The sequence below is a fragment of the Electrophorus electricus genome, chromosome 8 (assembly GCF_013358815.1).
Source record: "Electrophorus electricus isolate fEleEle1 chromosome 8, fEleEle1.pri, whole genome shotgun sequence".
Classification (NCBI taxonomy): Eukaryota; Metazoa; Chordata; class Actinopteri; order Gymnotiformes; family Gymnotidae; genus Electrophorus; species Electrophorus electricus.
Genome location: NC_049542.1, coordinates 21,289,224 through 21,302,992, shown reverse-complemented (window position 1 = coordinate 21,302,992; position 13,769 = coordinate 21,289,224). Strand labels below are relative to the sequence as shown.

Here is a 13,769-nt window from a genome sequence, read left to right as displayed (position 1 = left end):
TCCAGAAAGCTTCACGAAAGCGCTTGCTGATTTAGACAGAGAAGCTTTTAGGTTTTCAGAAATATAAGACTTTAATGAATGTACATTTGACTTGTAGACGTAGCTTACGTATATTTGTTAAATGTTAACATAACAGAACATTAAATGTATTAGACGTAAAAAAGTGCGTGGTATCCAACGCGGGCTTTGTTAGTAAGGGTCGTGACCACTAGATGACGCAAGTTACATAGCATATTACATGACGTGCCTTCCCGTGTTTCTTTATCAAAAATGTTTTTAACAACTGAACGTAACCTTTATTGTGGCAAAAGAAAATTGCGAATCATTACCTGTATTTGACAGACCTGTTGCATTCTCTTTCTTTTGAATTTTACTAATACTGAGTATAATCAATTTATTTACCCTATCAGCTAATTCCACATGCCACAAGGTATAGTCCATTTCCTAAGTTATCTCATTGCAAATTTGTAAAATATTGTGTTGGTGCTTGGCGTGTTCCCTCAAAATATTTTGTTAGGTCTTAATTACATGTCAATAGTGCTGAATTTAGGCTCTGCAATGCAAAAAACGATCTTTTCTTGGAATAGGTAATACTGTGTGGTGAATACAAAATTTCAATACCCAAATAAAAAAAGTGAATAATAAAACAGGCAAGATGCAAAACAGTCTAAAATAAATCTAAAATGTCTAAAAGTGAATTCATACTATGTTTGGTTGAGGTGAGCTCATTGGAGTAGTGTTGTAGTGATGCCCTAAGATAGAGTAGTGGTAAAATATGCAAACACATCAGGATAAATATATATATATATATATATATATATATATATATATATATATATATATATATATATATATATATATATATATATATATATATATATATATGTGTAATCACATACAAAGCATGGCACCAAATTCAGAAAACAAACGTATCTTTACATCCTAATCATTGTAATGATCTAAACTCAAGTAAGACTATGGTTGCACCACCCCACTTGTTCTAAGTTCCAGGAGAAATAGCACCACTGTAGCAGTACTAGTCATTCTATTTGGCAGAAAGAAAGTCAGGCATTTTCTAGATGAATTAAATACCGACAGGAGATGACAAGATGGGACTCACTGCCTTCCTCCTTTGTGCATTTTGTTCCATTCTTCTTTCATTCAGCTCCCACAGTAAAATCACACTAAATGTAAACTTCACTGGAATTTATGATAACACATGATAGCCCTGTTTATTTTTATCATTGTATATCCACCAATATGGTTCTAATACAGCACACAAATGAGACTTAATGAAAGTGGTGTGTTCACCAACAAATAAAAACCTTATTTGAACTTTATTGTTATTTATCATAATTTAAAACTAATGAAGGAATGAATGAATTTAGTTAGTTAGTTGCATTCTTCACAACAAAGGTAATTTGTATTGTTGAAAAAAAGCTTTTGTCACTCCCCACACCGTAGTTTTCTACTTGGCCTACCCCATGTGTGTCATAGTTTCTGATAACCAAGGTCCCTTGTATGTGCCCATAATAAGAACTATATTTAGAACAAGTGCTGAAGACCGTGTTTCCTATGAAACAGCCTCTGTAAGCTAGTTCCTCTTCTCAAAAACAATAATAATTAGTACTACTGGGAGTTGCTTCATATTGTCCAAAATGAGTTAAGGTTAAGCAGCCAAAAAGACCCACAAACAATGCATCCACACTCTTAGTATTTGGGGTCAGCCTTTAAGAATAGGGGTTGATTTTCAATGCTTTATGTGCTAAATATATTTTCAGTCGCTGATTCACTCTCTAGCCACTCCTCTCTACTATAGGAGCATGTCAGAAAGCCAGAAATCTGCCACTTCCATTTAATGAACAGGCAATGTGCGGCCAGTTCAGCAGGATGAGACCTTCTGAAATTATCTGTATCTGAGTAGGGTTTGATGCTTTCACAGTAGTTTCAATATGCAACAATAAGGTCTTAGAAGCAAGCAACGCAATGTTTATGCATTCCTTAAAAGCAGTACTTAAAATGTCAGCTTAAAGTCACCTTAAAACATGATTTACCTTTATTGTTTTCATTTGTTCATTTGTTAACTTAGACCTATGTAGGGCTATGCACAGAAAAATATGGCTGGTGTAATTAAAATATAGCCTGCCGTGCCGACCGTGTATATAGGCATTAAAACTCCACATACCAAAAACCATTGCGCGGCTGCAACACGTCACTCCAGCCCTATATCAGAGCACTGGCAGAGTAGGCTGGCTAGAGTCTGCGTAGCTCAGCACCGGTATGGTATGTCTAGGACGCGTTGGTTTGCGTGCCTCAGCTCTCAGAACAACTGCCCTGTCCTCCTGTGTAACGCAGTGAAAACAGACGACCGATTTTTACAAATAAGATTTTAACTGTTGTTGGGTGGTCTAACGGGATCGCACTTATTAGAGTCGCAGCTGTTCGCGGTTCTATGGATGGTCGTTTGGGGTGAGTGATCTCCTATATATTCTAAATAACCTAGCAGAAAAAGTCAAATTTTTAAACAAATTCATGAAAATAATCATAACGGTAACAATCGCACACGGGACTCCTACGACAAGTGAGGTACAGTTTCACCATGTTCATTTTGTGCCGCAGCATTCCAGAAAGGAGCGCGCTCTTCGGCAAAGCGCAGTGCTGTGTGTGAATTCATTATTCCTTACACACCCACCTATAAATGTTATGGAATGCTGTGGAATTGTAATTCTGTCTTGGTGACAGATTATTCAAAAATATCCACGAGAATTGCAATATAGCTGTGTAACTATTGGAAGGCCTGGTGATCGGCAGTTCTTGGTGACATTGATGGAGTTCTTATAAGCTACAGTAACACTTTGGTATATAAAATACCAAGTTTGCCTATAGAGGCGTTTGGCTGTATTGTTTCATTTAAAAACACCATGCCTACTAAAGCTGAAAATTTTTAACGAATCTGCTAAGAATTGTTTCTTAGAGTCTTAGAGATGTAAAACGAATTAAACTATATATAAAATTTACTATTGTAAAATTCAGGTGAACATAGCTCATCTAAAAATATTGCCTATTTAGTTTGATATATTAATCAAAAAATGGAGAGAAAAGTAATGCAGTTCCTGTTTAAAATGTTAGGAGAATAAAAAGTTATGAAAAATTTTGATTCTTATTTTAGTCTACTAATAAATCGAATGCTGTTTTTAAAATCTGTTAATCATTGGGTCCCTTGGTTCTCTGAAAAAGAATAATTACTGATAGTTTATCATGTCTCAAAGCAAATGCTTCACACACATTGTCAGTCTACGCAGCTTATTTGCTGGTTTGTTATGGCCAGTACAACAGATCATGTTATATCGGTAAAACTAAATAATTAAATACATTAGATTACTTATATGTGGAGTAACTGCTCAATAAACCTGCTGTCTGGTCTGTTTAAGTCGGCTAACAGTGGATTCTCTTAAACCCCGCTCATTTTTCCCACATCACTGGAGCGCTGAAAAACAAAACTGTGGGATTGGGGTCATGCTGGAGATTTGCCGGGGGCCGTCCCCTCAGCCTTATTAGGCCTGTGGTGCTGTTTTGCTTGACAGAGCTGGGCTGCAGGCTTATTTGCTCTGCTGGCACTGTGTGCTCTGCTGTGCTGGAGGGTTTCACACACTCAGCAACTGCACCTGTCTTTCTGGTTGGTAGTTTAAAGACATTAAGCCACTTCAGTAATTTACACTGATCTCCTTACAAATGGTTATATCGCAAGGACCAGATTTAATGGTTTTGAGAAAGATTAATACTTTTTTTTTTTTTTTTAGGTTTGTGTTGTGTCATGTTGCCGAGGATTGAAACCAAAACTCAGTGGTCCTTATTATAGGCCTGTCAGGCAGGGGAAAGACTGGCTACTGCAGCTACAGTGAAACATCAAGTAGAAATGAAGGTGTAAGAGAGCTTGGGTTTCTTGCCAAATTTCTTTAACATCAGTTGTGGAATGTATCTGAGAACTGGTCAGGGCTTCCTTTTGAAAGGATCAGCCCTTGTGTTAACAGTGATCTTAGTTTACCACATGTAAAATATATAATGATGAATAATGTGCTTATTGAGAACTTCTTTGCTCATAAACTATGTGCTGAGAAAGTTTACAGACTAAGCTTTTCTGAGCAGCAGCTGAGGCCTTTGTACATTCTTGTGGCTGAACACTCTGCCTGTGTCAAGCCCAACTGCATGTATTTGCCTGGATGTTTCTCCAGCTGTGACACATTTTCTTTAAGAGGGTTTCTCAGATTGGGTTTAGCAGTTAGCAGGAGGCTGCTAAAAGCTGCCAAAGTGGGCTTTTGGCACACAGTGATGGGTAATGTGTTTGAATGCAATTTTAACCACAACACATGAAGGGACATACTGTGTATTAACAGTGAACTGCGTCCCAGTGCTTAACACGAGCCTCTCTGGCTCTTTCTTTTGGAAAACACAAAGTATTTTGAATTACTTCTAAATTTGAATATAATCCACGTCGAGGTAGTGAAATGGCAAACAGTGTGCAAAAGCTTCAGTGAAATTCGCTGTGAATGACATTTTTACTCATTACTCAGTGCTCAGTGAGAACATCCACACTCAGCCAGGTGTGACCTGACGGTGTTTTGGTTTGGCAGCCACCCAGTGAATGTCCCCAGTACTGCAGTAGTCACGGAAATGGGAAGTACTCTTGAGCTATTAAATTCTATACTTCCTCAGTTACATTGTCTGCAATGCCCAAGCTAATAAGATGATCATGATGATGATGATGATAATTACAAGTAATAAAAATGTGTACTATTTAAAATATGCTATGTGAGCATTTTTGTACTGTAAATACCATTAATAAAAAAAAAAAACCTCGGGAGGACATTTTACATTTTTGACAACAAAAAAGTATGCTCTTTAAAGATATTCACAGTAAAATATTTCTGCGCACACAATATATATGACACTAACAGGTTATTTCTGTAGCACCACAGTTGTTCCAGAACTGAATCATTGGTATGCAGAAGTAACCAGAAGCAGAGGACCTTAAGCCCAGGGAGAGACACTTAATGATGTTCCTTAGATGAAGCATTGATTGGGCTGATGCACTTCAGAATCGTCTCAAAATTATTGACTCATGGCAGATTGATTTTTTTTATTGGCTTTGAAATTTGGAAGAACACTGTCCTCCCGTTTTTAAATGCCACAGTGTGTATTTAAATAAGTAAAGAGTGTTCTAGACAACACTGCTGTAGTAAAATGTCATCTGCTGAGTCCTATCTTTGTCTCGATGCAAATATGTTAGATAGAAATTTTGATGTGTCTGCCATGTAATGATTACTAGAGCACCTAGACAGGTGCAGAAAACTAATGCTGTGTGTGCACTCAGTCATGGAAACAAAACTAACACATTAAAATTGGGGAGTTCACCGCAACGTATGCATCTAGCAAGGGTTCGTTTCCAGTCGTGCATCTGAAAATAACCTAACAATGCCAGCAAAAAAGCCCTTTGAAAGATGACTGCAATATTTTAGCTGAATGCAATGATTTTGCTTGTTATTATTATTATTATTATTATTTACTTATTTGTTTATTATGTATATTTGAACACTGGATACAAATATGTTATAAGATTTTCTCTAATACCAATAGTTTGTTTGTTCCAGTACACTCTTGTATCATTATATATAGTAAGGAAAAGCAATACCACATAAAGTGGATCCCCTCTATGTTGGCAGACTACTGCTGGATAGTGAAGAGGGATGTTCCTGAGACCTAATATCAGAAATAACCATACATTTTACATTTAGAAGTAGACTTGCACATATTTTACATTTAATTACAGGCTTATTTATGAATAAGTAATATAAAATTGAATTGCCCTGTCTAAAAACCATATGCAATAGAAATATTCTAAATCCAAATTTGAATTCAGTGTAAAATCTACCATAGTGTCCACCTATTTTAGTTTAGTTTTCATTCATTTAATATGCAGTATTCATGATATTCATGATGATTTTGAATACATTTGAAGTAAAATTTCTTATGGGGAAATGGGGATGAGTCACAGCTGTTTGGTATCCAAGGCAACAGAATCAAATGCTACAGATACACAAATATATCTGAGGGCTAATGTACAGAAATTTCAAATATGATCTCCCAGGGAAACTACACTGAACATTTGTATATAGTGTCTCAAAGTAAATGGTTCTTCATGCAACTGAATCAACTGACCTCTCTTCACTCCTCACTTCATTTAAATGTGTAACTTGAAGTCAGCAACAGCACCACAAGTGAATTAAGTAGAACATTATTCAAGTACTAAATTAAACAAGACAACACAATTTTTTGTGAACTACAAATCATGTCTGATGTATGGGCATGGATATCATTTTTTTACACGATGTGTGAAATATGAAAATATTCTGTGAAACATAAATTAAATTGCCTATGTGATTCAAGGGAACTATATTAAGTTTACCAGATTCAGTGACCTGGATGACTTCACAGACTTGAAAGTATTTTTAATATAATATGCAAGGGAAACAACTGCACAGTCAGTGCCAAACAGCAGGTGCAGAGAGAAGACTTGAGTCACTGGACTTGTTCAGCAAGGGCCTTGTAGATGCCTAGCTTAATTAGGTACTCAGATATAATACTGGAATGTTGATTCACTGATGATTACATGTAATGCTGACAAGGTCGGTGGCAGTCAGACAAGGTTGTCCAGACACAACAGGTCTAAGCTTGCTCAGCAGTGCATGCTCTGTTATCAAGCAAGGGTCCCATAGCAATTTTCTCAGAACCACAGACATATGTGAATTGTGGCTGATTATTATTTTGTTGGCTGCTCTTGGTTTTCACATCTCAGACCAACATTCTGTAGAGCCAGTGCGAGAGTTTTCCAGTGAAAAAAGCAAATTTGTTTAAAGCAAATTGGCAGAGTGGTGTGGGGAAATAGGATGGGCCCCTGGGGGAGTTGCATCTCTTGACATATTGACACCCAGCGCGCACACACACCCCACACGTCAATAGCCTCTGTCTCATGGTCACTGGGGCAGGGTCTGGCAGTAATCCTGCATACACTCGAGATGTTAACTGTAGTATTACAAAGCCGCAGGCAACGATTGAGGGAATTACCGGTGGTTCCTCTTTGGGTGTGATTGCAGAATGTGTCATCATTATCTCATTCCCGTAATACAACACAAGTAGATTTCACATTAATATCTTTTTCTATGTAGCATTGATTTTGTAATCATTCTGCAGTGAGTGCTCTTGTTGTAGATACTAAATATGAAATCAACTGAAGAATTGATTCCACTAAAACAAGTAAAATAAACATTTTTAATGTAACCGCAATGTCACTTTCTCCCTTAACAACTGTCCTGAATAGCAGAAAGCTGTCTTCAGCCTCCCTGCTGTTGTGATTTCACGAATGCAAAAGTGCAGGATGCAAAAGTGATGGAGGCCTCTGCTCTGCAGAGCATGTTCTAAGAAGGACAGCCTTGGGGCCCCATGAGGCCCCTGTCCTGCTGCACAGCTCTCTCCCAGGCACACCATAGCTAACTGATTCCACTTCTGATCATGCAGCATGCTAGCCAGCTCCACAGATTCAGGGCTGTGTGTCAGATTCCTGTTTCTGCATGGTTGTGGGTCACACAGGTGGGCCTTAGCTGCAAGCATGCAGCACTGAGCCTGAGACACTGGCATGTCCGTCACTTGTGTCACTGCTGATGGAAGTGGATAAACAGAGGATGTCATTGTCATTTTGTTTTTTTTAATGTAGCACCAGTTGCTATTCTTGAAGATTGAGGATCCTAAATGCAAATCAACACTTCCCTTGAAGCTATGGCGTATGACTGTCATACCGATGTCTTTGTGTTGTGTTTGTTTTCAGAGGAGATCGGGGGAGGGGAACATATTTACGTACTCGCCCACAGCAGAATGTCCTCAGAGTGAGACAAGGTTACATAAGGTCAAAATCACATAAGGTCAAAGTTCAGATATGTTGAAGTGGCAAAGAGAGGGAGACCAGATAAGTCATGTGATGGTTGGGTAAGTGGCTCATCAATGGGGCATGTGGACTTTACTCCACTCCCTGTGGCACTCCCTGAAGCTTCCCAGTCACCCTCATCTCTGGCAGCTCAGCCTTGGATGGGTGGAAGTGAAAGGGCACGTCTAATATTTTTGCTCTACCCAAAATACACTTTTCACAATTAACCTGGCCCTCCCCCTTCCTGTTCACTGCAAGTATTTAGGAAATGGGCTTTTTATCTGCAAAGGGCATATTAATTAAAAAAACCTCAAAAATACATTAGGCACCTAACAAAAGGCTGCCAGAGGTTTGTGCTCAGCCACCTTTAAAGAACACTCTTGAGATGTATTCTTAGGAGGTTTTATCAAGAACAGAAAGTTTACTTTAAAAAAAGAAAGGAGAAACATAGCTTCAGCTCTGACACATTGCTTAGAGATGTTTAAAAATAGTTTATGGTTTGTGTCATCATGAGAAAAATGCCTCTGATTTGAGTCTGAGTACTGAGGTTAAAGCGCACCAATGAGTGGTTGTAACTGTAGAGAATCCATAACATATGCTCTAAGCCCATCACCTCAGCCCACATCTTCATGGAAACAAACCCACTATCCACTCACACAGACATTACTCTGCCACAAGACATGACCTGCTACTGAATATTCTTATTGAAGCCTGACAGGTCACAAGGGAACTCCTCTCTTTTGACTGCTTACCAAGTTCGGTCTAAGAGCACACCAGAAATGGCAGCGTGGCAGCTCTGTGTGATTAGGTCCCATAATAATTAAATGAACAATTTTATTCAGTATTTTGTGCCTGTCTCATAGGCTGTGGACAGGCAGGATATTAACACTGTCTCCAAAGATGTCAGTGTTGAGAATCACTTTTTTAGTAAAATTATAGGTGGTAATGTTCCAAGGAAGACCTAGTCCCATGGAGGACATGTTTTGAATGGCCAGGCTCTGAAGATGAGAAAATAACACACCACTGACTTTGTCTTATTTTCTTTTCTCTTAGTTTTCATTTTCATAGAAGAGAGACAAAAGGGGAACCATGGTGATTCCTTGATATGAAATGTCTTTAGTGAGTCAGTTATTTTAAATCTTAAAGTACCTTGTACCGTATTTGTTCTCTGAGCAATAGTAGCTATAAAAATCCTTCTATGGAGCTTTTTGTGTGCAGGCTGATTTTGCTGACACCCCCTGCTTCATAGTCATTATTACCATAATTACAGTCACTGTTTATCTATCCTGTTATTATAGCCTCTCACCATCATAATAAGCAGTCATGTTAAAGGAAGGCTGTAATATATGAGAGAGAGGATTATGCCAATGTGATTATGTGAATAAGAAAGGCATCTCTCTCTCTCCCTCTCTCTCTCTCGTGTCTGTCTTATGAGTGTCTGTCAGAATATTCTATCCAAATGAAACTGCTGTCAGTGAGGGCGCATTGGGGGCCAGTGGAGTGCCCATCTCTCACTCGCTCGCTTGCTCACTCGCTTTAGGCTCTTTCATCTGTCTACATGGATCTGATAGATGCGCCAGACCCAAAAGAGTGCAGTCTTCTGTTTCTGGCTGCCTCATTTGAATTTATGCTGCAACAAAACCTCCACCTTCCATGAAACCTGGATCTCATGAGATTTGACTCTTTGCACTTTTAAATCATTTGTCAGAGTATTGCCATTTTTAGAATTCCACAGGAAAAAAGGCGCTCACATTCTCTGGCCTCACCACTTTGCCAAGAGTGAATAACTGTTAACTTTTAATAATCCTGGAAAGCTAAATCTCCATCTAATATGGAGGCCAGACAGCTTGAAATGTCCAGAGGGGAGAAAGATGGATTTGTAGCAAAATGACCTAGAGGGAAGAGATTATGTCTTCCAGCAAAGTGCTGATCTCAGTGTAGAAGTGTTGGGGTAGACAAAAGTGGAAAATTAGAAGTGAAGTGAGAGTGAAAGCTGTGCTGGTACAGTGAAGAGAAATGGTGACGATGATTTTAAATTCTTACTGGCACACAGAACCATAGGGAATAGTGAGTAGCAAAGAAGTTAGCCCAGCAGCTGCTTAATGACCCCTGAATGGCCTAGGCAGCTGATTCATGATTAGTAGTGGCCATGCACCATGCATTGCAAATGTGCAAGGGAGCCATGTGTGGTCACATGATGCTAACTACCATGTGCTGGGGACTGACCAAGAGTGGCTAGCACAAAACATTGAAAGGAAGAAAGAAAGAGCAGGAGGTGGCATGTGGCATGACAGTGGGACTGCAGACGTATGGTGGCAGATGGAAAACAACTGGTGAACAGGAAATAAGAGGCCTAGCAGGGACTTGAGAGTGGCTGCTGCAAGGCAAACCAAGGTCCCAGGAAAGTTGTGGGAAGTGCCTGTAGAAAGCACACTGGAACAGGATGTGAAATCCCTCTTGTAATGGAATGTGCTGGGAGAGACCGCTGAGATGCAGCCCCATCTTGGATACATAAGGGAATTAGGAGGAGAGATGTACATGTCACGATATGCAGAAGGTTGCCAGTTGAATAGGCCATGTGCTGCAGGACCATTTTGACAGATTTGCTAAAGGAATCATGGCACTTGGTTTGTGTATAGTTCATGGGATTCTCACATTAATGGTGGAACCATCAACTAACTTTCCTTTTCATTTTATTCATTATAGGGATTGATTAAGCTATCACTTTTCTTTACCATTTGAGACATGAAACGTCTGTGAATATGTGCAGTTCTCCAACCATTTTACACTCTTCTCTTTCATGCCTCAGTAAATTCCTGTCTGTTCCTTAGAGACCTTTTCTCTCTGGCATCCATACAGATGACACAGGCACAGCCTAAATCAGACTTTATAAGCCTGGGAACTGATGCCTGTGATTGAATAGTTTGTGGCCAATAATAGAAAAAAAAATACTATGCAAATTGTTGTGAAGCCATGCAGATCTTCTAGTAACCTTTTTACCATGGCTCACCAGTAGCTCAATAAGCCATAGTCACCACAGTGTCTATAAATGATTTACATAGCAGTCAGTTCATGCATCTCTCTCTCTCTCTCTCTCTCTCTCTCTCTCTCTCTCTCTCTCTCTCTACCCCTTTTTTTTCTCTCGTCCCTTCAGCTCCATCCCAGTTGCTGCAGCCGCTCTAGTAGTAATGAGGCAAAATAATTGACACAGAAGCTCCAGGCAGTGCTTTTGGGCTAGGCTCCCAGTGACAGTCCCACAGCAGAATGACCAGCACAAGGCACAGATGCCATCAGAAAGTCACAGTGATTGAGTGGCTGGAAGATCAGAATTCAAATAGGGCCAAGACCTGAACAAAACCTCTTAATAGTACATTTTCAATATCAACTAAAGATGATCTGAAAATACAATAAACTATCTGGTGTGCATAGTATTATTGATATTTAACTGATGTTTGTGAAATGGTACATTTCCACACTGATCTCAGTTGACAAATATTTCCTTATTGATGTGTGTAGAGTGAATCCTGGCCTTATTGGGATTCAGAAGCAACCCAGTCCATCTGGATTATAGCTGGTAGGGAGTGTTCAGTAGGACTCAGACTGATCCGTTTTTCATGCTGACTCCGAGTGACGGAATTGCTGGGTGACGGATGGTCAGATTGGTGCCAGTTGCATGCCAGTCAGTACATGGGACCTCACTGAGCCACTTGGAGGAAGAGTGAGAGATGAGACCAGCCCACAGCAATAAGGCCTAGCACAAGCTGCCAGTGCACAGGGTGTGGTCAAGAAGGAACAGATTTTTTTACTCAGTGTTTTCACTTGCCTTTAAAATATGAGGTTAATATTGTTTATATCCTGTCCTAGTTGAGAATTCTGTAGGTAGTATTATTTGCATTAGTAATTGTATTAGAGTTGTTAGATTTTTTTTGGCAGCACCTTACAGTTGGTCTGTCAGAAAGAGTAAGCCATTTGAAGCAAATATATTTCTGTCCTACCATTTCAAATACATTTTGTGTCATTCATGAAACTAAAGTTGACTATTTAGTTGTATCTTCTGTGAGATTTAAGGTGGACAGAAAATTGAGGCAAGTGCTGCACAAGTTAAGGTGTAACAAAAGAACAAGAAGCCTACTACAGTGCTTCATTCAGAATTGGTAGCTAAAGAGATCTCAGATGTTTGAAAATATTCTTATACACATAAACACCTAATTAAAACCCACATTTGTTGTTTTCTTTATTTTATATCTTTAATTGCTACTTTTTCAGTGTGTTTGTATAGCTGTAGTTTATAACTAACTGGGTTTTGCCAATAAGATTGTGACCATGCCTTATTTTTACTTAACTTTCTTCCTTGCCTGAGCCACATATTTCTTCTGTGTATTTTAATCTCATGTCCACCAGAAGATTCTGACTGGTGAGGATGCCTTAGGCCTCACCTGCATCAGGTTGGGTTTTCTAAACTCATCACTCGTCACCTTTTTTTCAGGACTGTTATGAATAAGCATTGGCATTGGTTCTTTCCAGGAGGTTAGTTTGTGTCAGGCAAAGCAAAAGGTTCCAGGTGACTGGATGGTGCAGATTATATAGCTGTTGCCTGGTCACTCCTATTTGTTGCTTCCATATCGATGTGGAATGTGCTGGGAAAGTCATCTTATAACCTTACATAACCTGCAGAGCTTGCTATGCAGCAACCTGGTTTCTTTCAAATACTTTGCAATTCAATAGTTATTCACAGTGGAACACTTTGATGGCAGCAATCACAATGCAGTGAAGAATAATAGTGTGGCTTTTTTTAAATTTTTTTTTTTACTGCACACATTTCCTCTGCGGGCAGGAAGCAGTGTGTGATTTCATGTCTTTCAGCGATTATGGCTGTTTACTCATAATGACTGTGCATAAATGCACTGGAAAGCTTTGATGTTCTTCCCCAAGGCCCTCAGTGTGGGGTCATCTTTACATGCCATTTTACACACATTCCCAGCAGTCAACAAACCCATCAGAATGAGGAAGAGGGATGGTGAAAAAAAGAAAATTGTCTGGTCACTCATATAAGAACTGACACCAAGGAGCACAATCTCATGGATTTTTGAGGGGCTTGACATCTGTTTTAGCTGTCCTGTTCACTATGCAGCCTGTCACATGGTCTTGGTGTACAGAAGCTACCCTTGACTGATGTAAATAGGCGAACTGTTGGTTGCCATTAGGTCCTACTTCCTTAAGCATATTTGCATTTATTACTATATGACCTCATAGTTTAGTTATGTAAGGTTATGTTGATGTTTGGTGTCCAAGAGTCATAACCATGACTCAAATGAGGGATGTAAAACTTGTTTTTATTTGATGTGCAAACAGACTTGAATAGCTCTTTTAGTATTTACATTCACTTTAAGATACCTGCCCTGCAACATTTCACCAGCATTGAGCTATTGACATCTGTGAGTTTTTAGTGGGTAAACTAAAAATTACTCAAATGATTTGCATTTCCCCACGTTAAGCAGCAAAATATATCCTGAACATGTGATCTGTTTATTTGGTGAGAAGTGAAATCTGGCAAAGGCCAGCAGTTGTGGTAGTTTCATGTCTGTCTTTCCTTCTCTCATTTTGAAGGGAACTTAAATAAGCCTTGCTCAGCATCTAAGTCTTGCACGATCTCTCTCTTTGGCTCTCTCCCACTTTTCTTTCTTTCTGTCTCTCTCCCACATATGTTTTCCTACTCTTCTGTTTCTCTCTGCTGCTCCCGCATTCTCATCTTGAAGGCCCGACATCAAAGCCTTCTCTTAGTCCTTGTTACAGG

At 39.2% G+C, this 13,769-nt stretch overlaps 1 protein-coding gene across 1 annotated transcript in view; it reads left to right on the top strand.

Annotated features, from left to right (window-relative positions):
* The first annotated feature begins 2,189 nt into the window (after positions 1-2,189).
* Positions 2,190-13,769, top strand: part of pag1 (phosphoprotein membrane anchor with glycosphingolipid microdomains 1) — a 28,474-nt gene continuing 16,894 nt past the window's right edge. The window contains exon 1 of the mRNA XM_027006364.2: positions 2,190-2,469. The gene's annotated coding sequence lies outside the window, so the exon portion shown is untranslated. The remainder of the gene's footprint in view (positions 2,470-13,769) is intronic.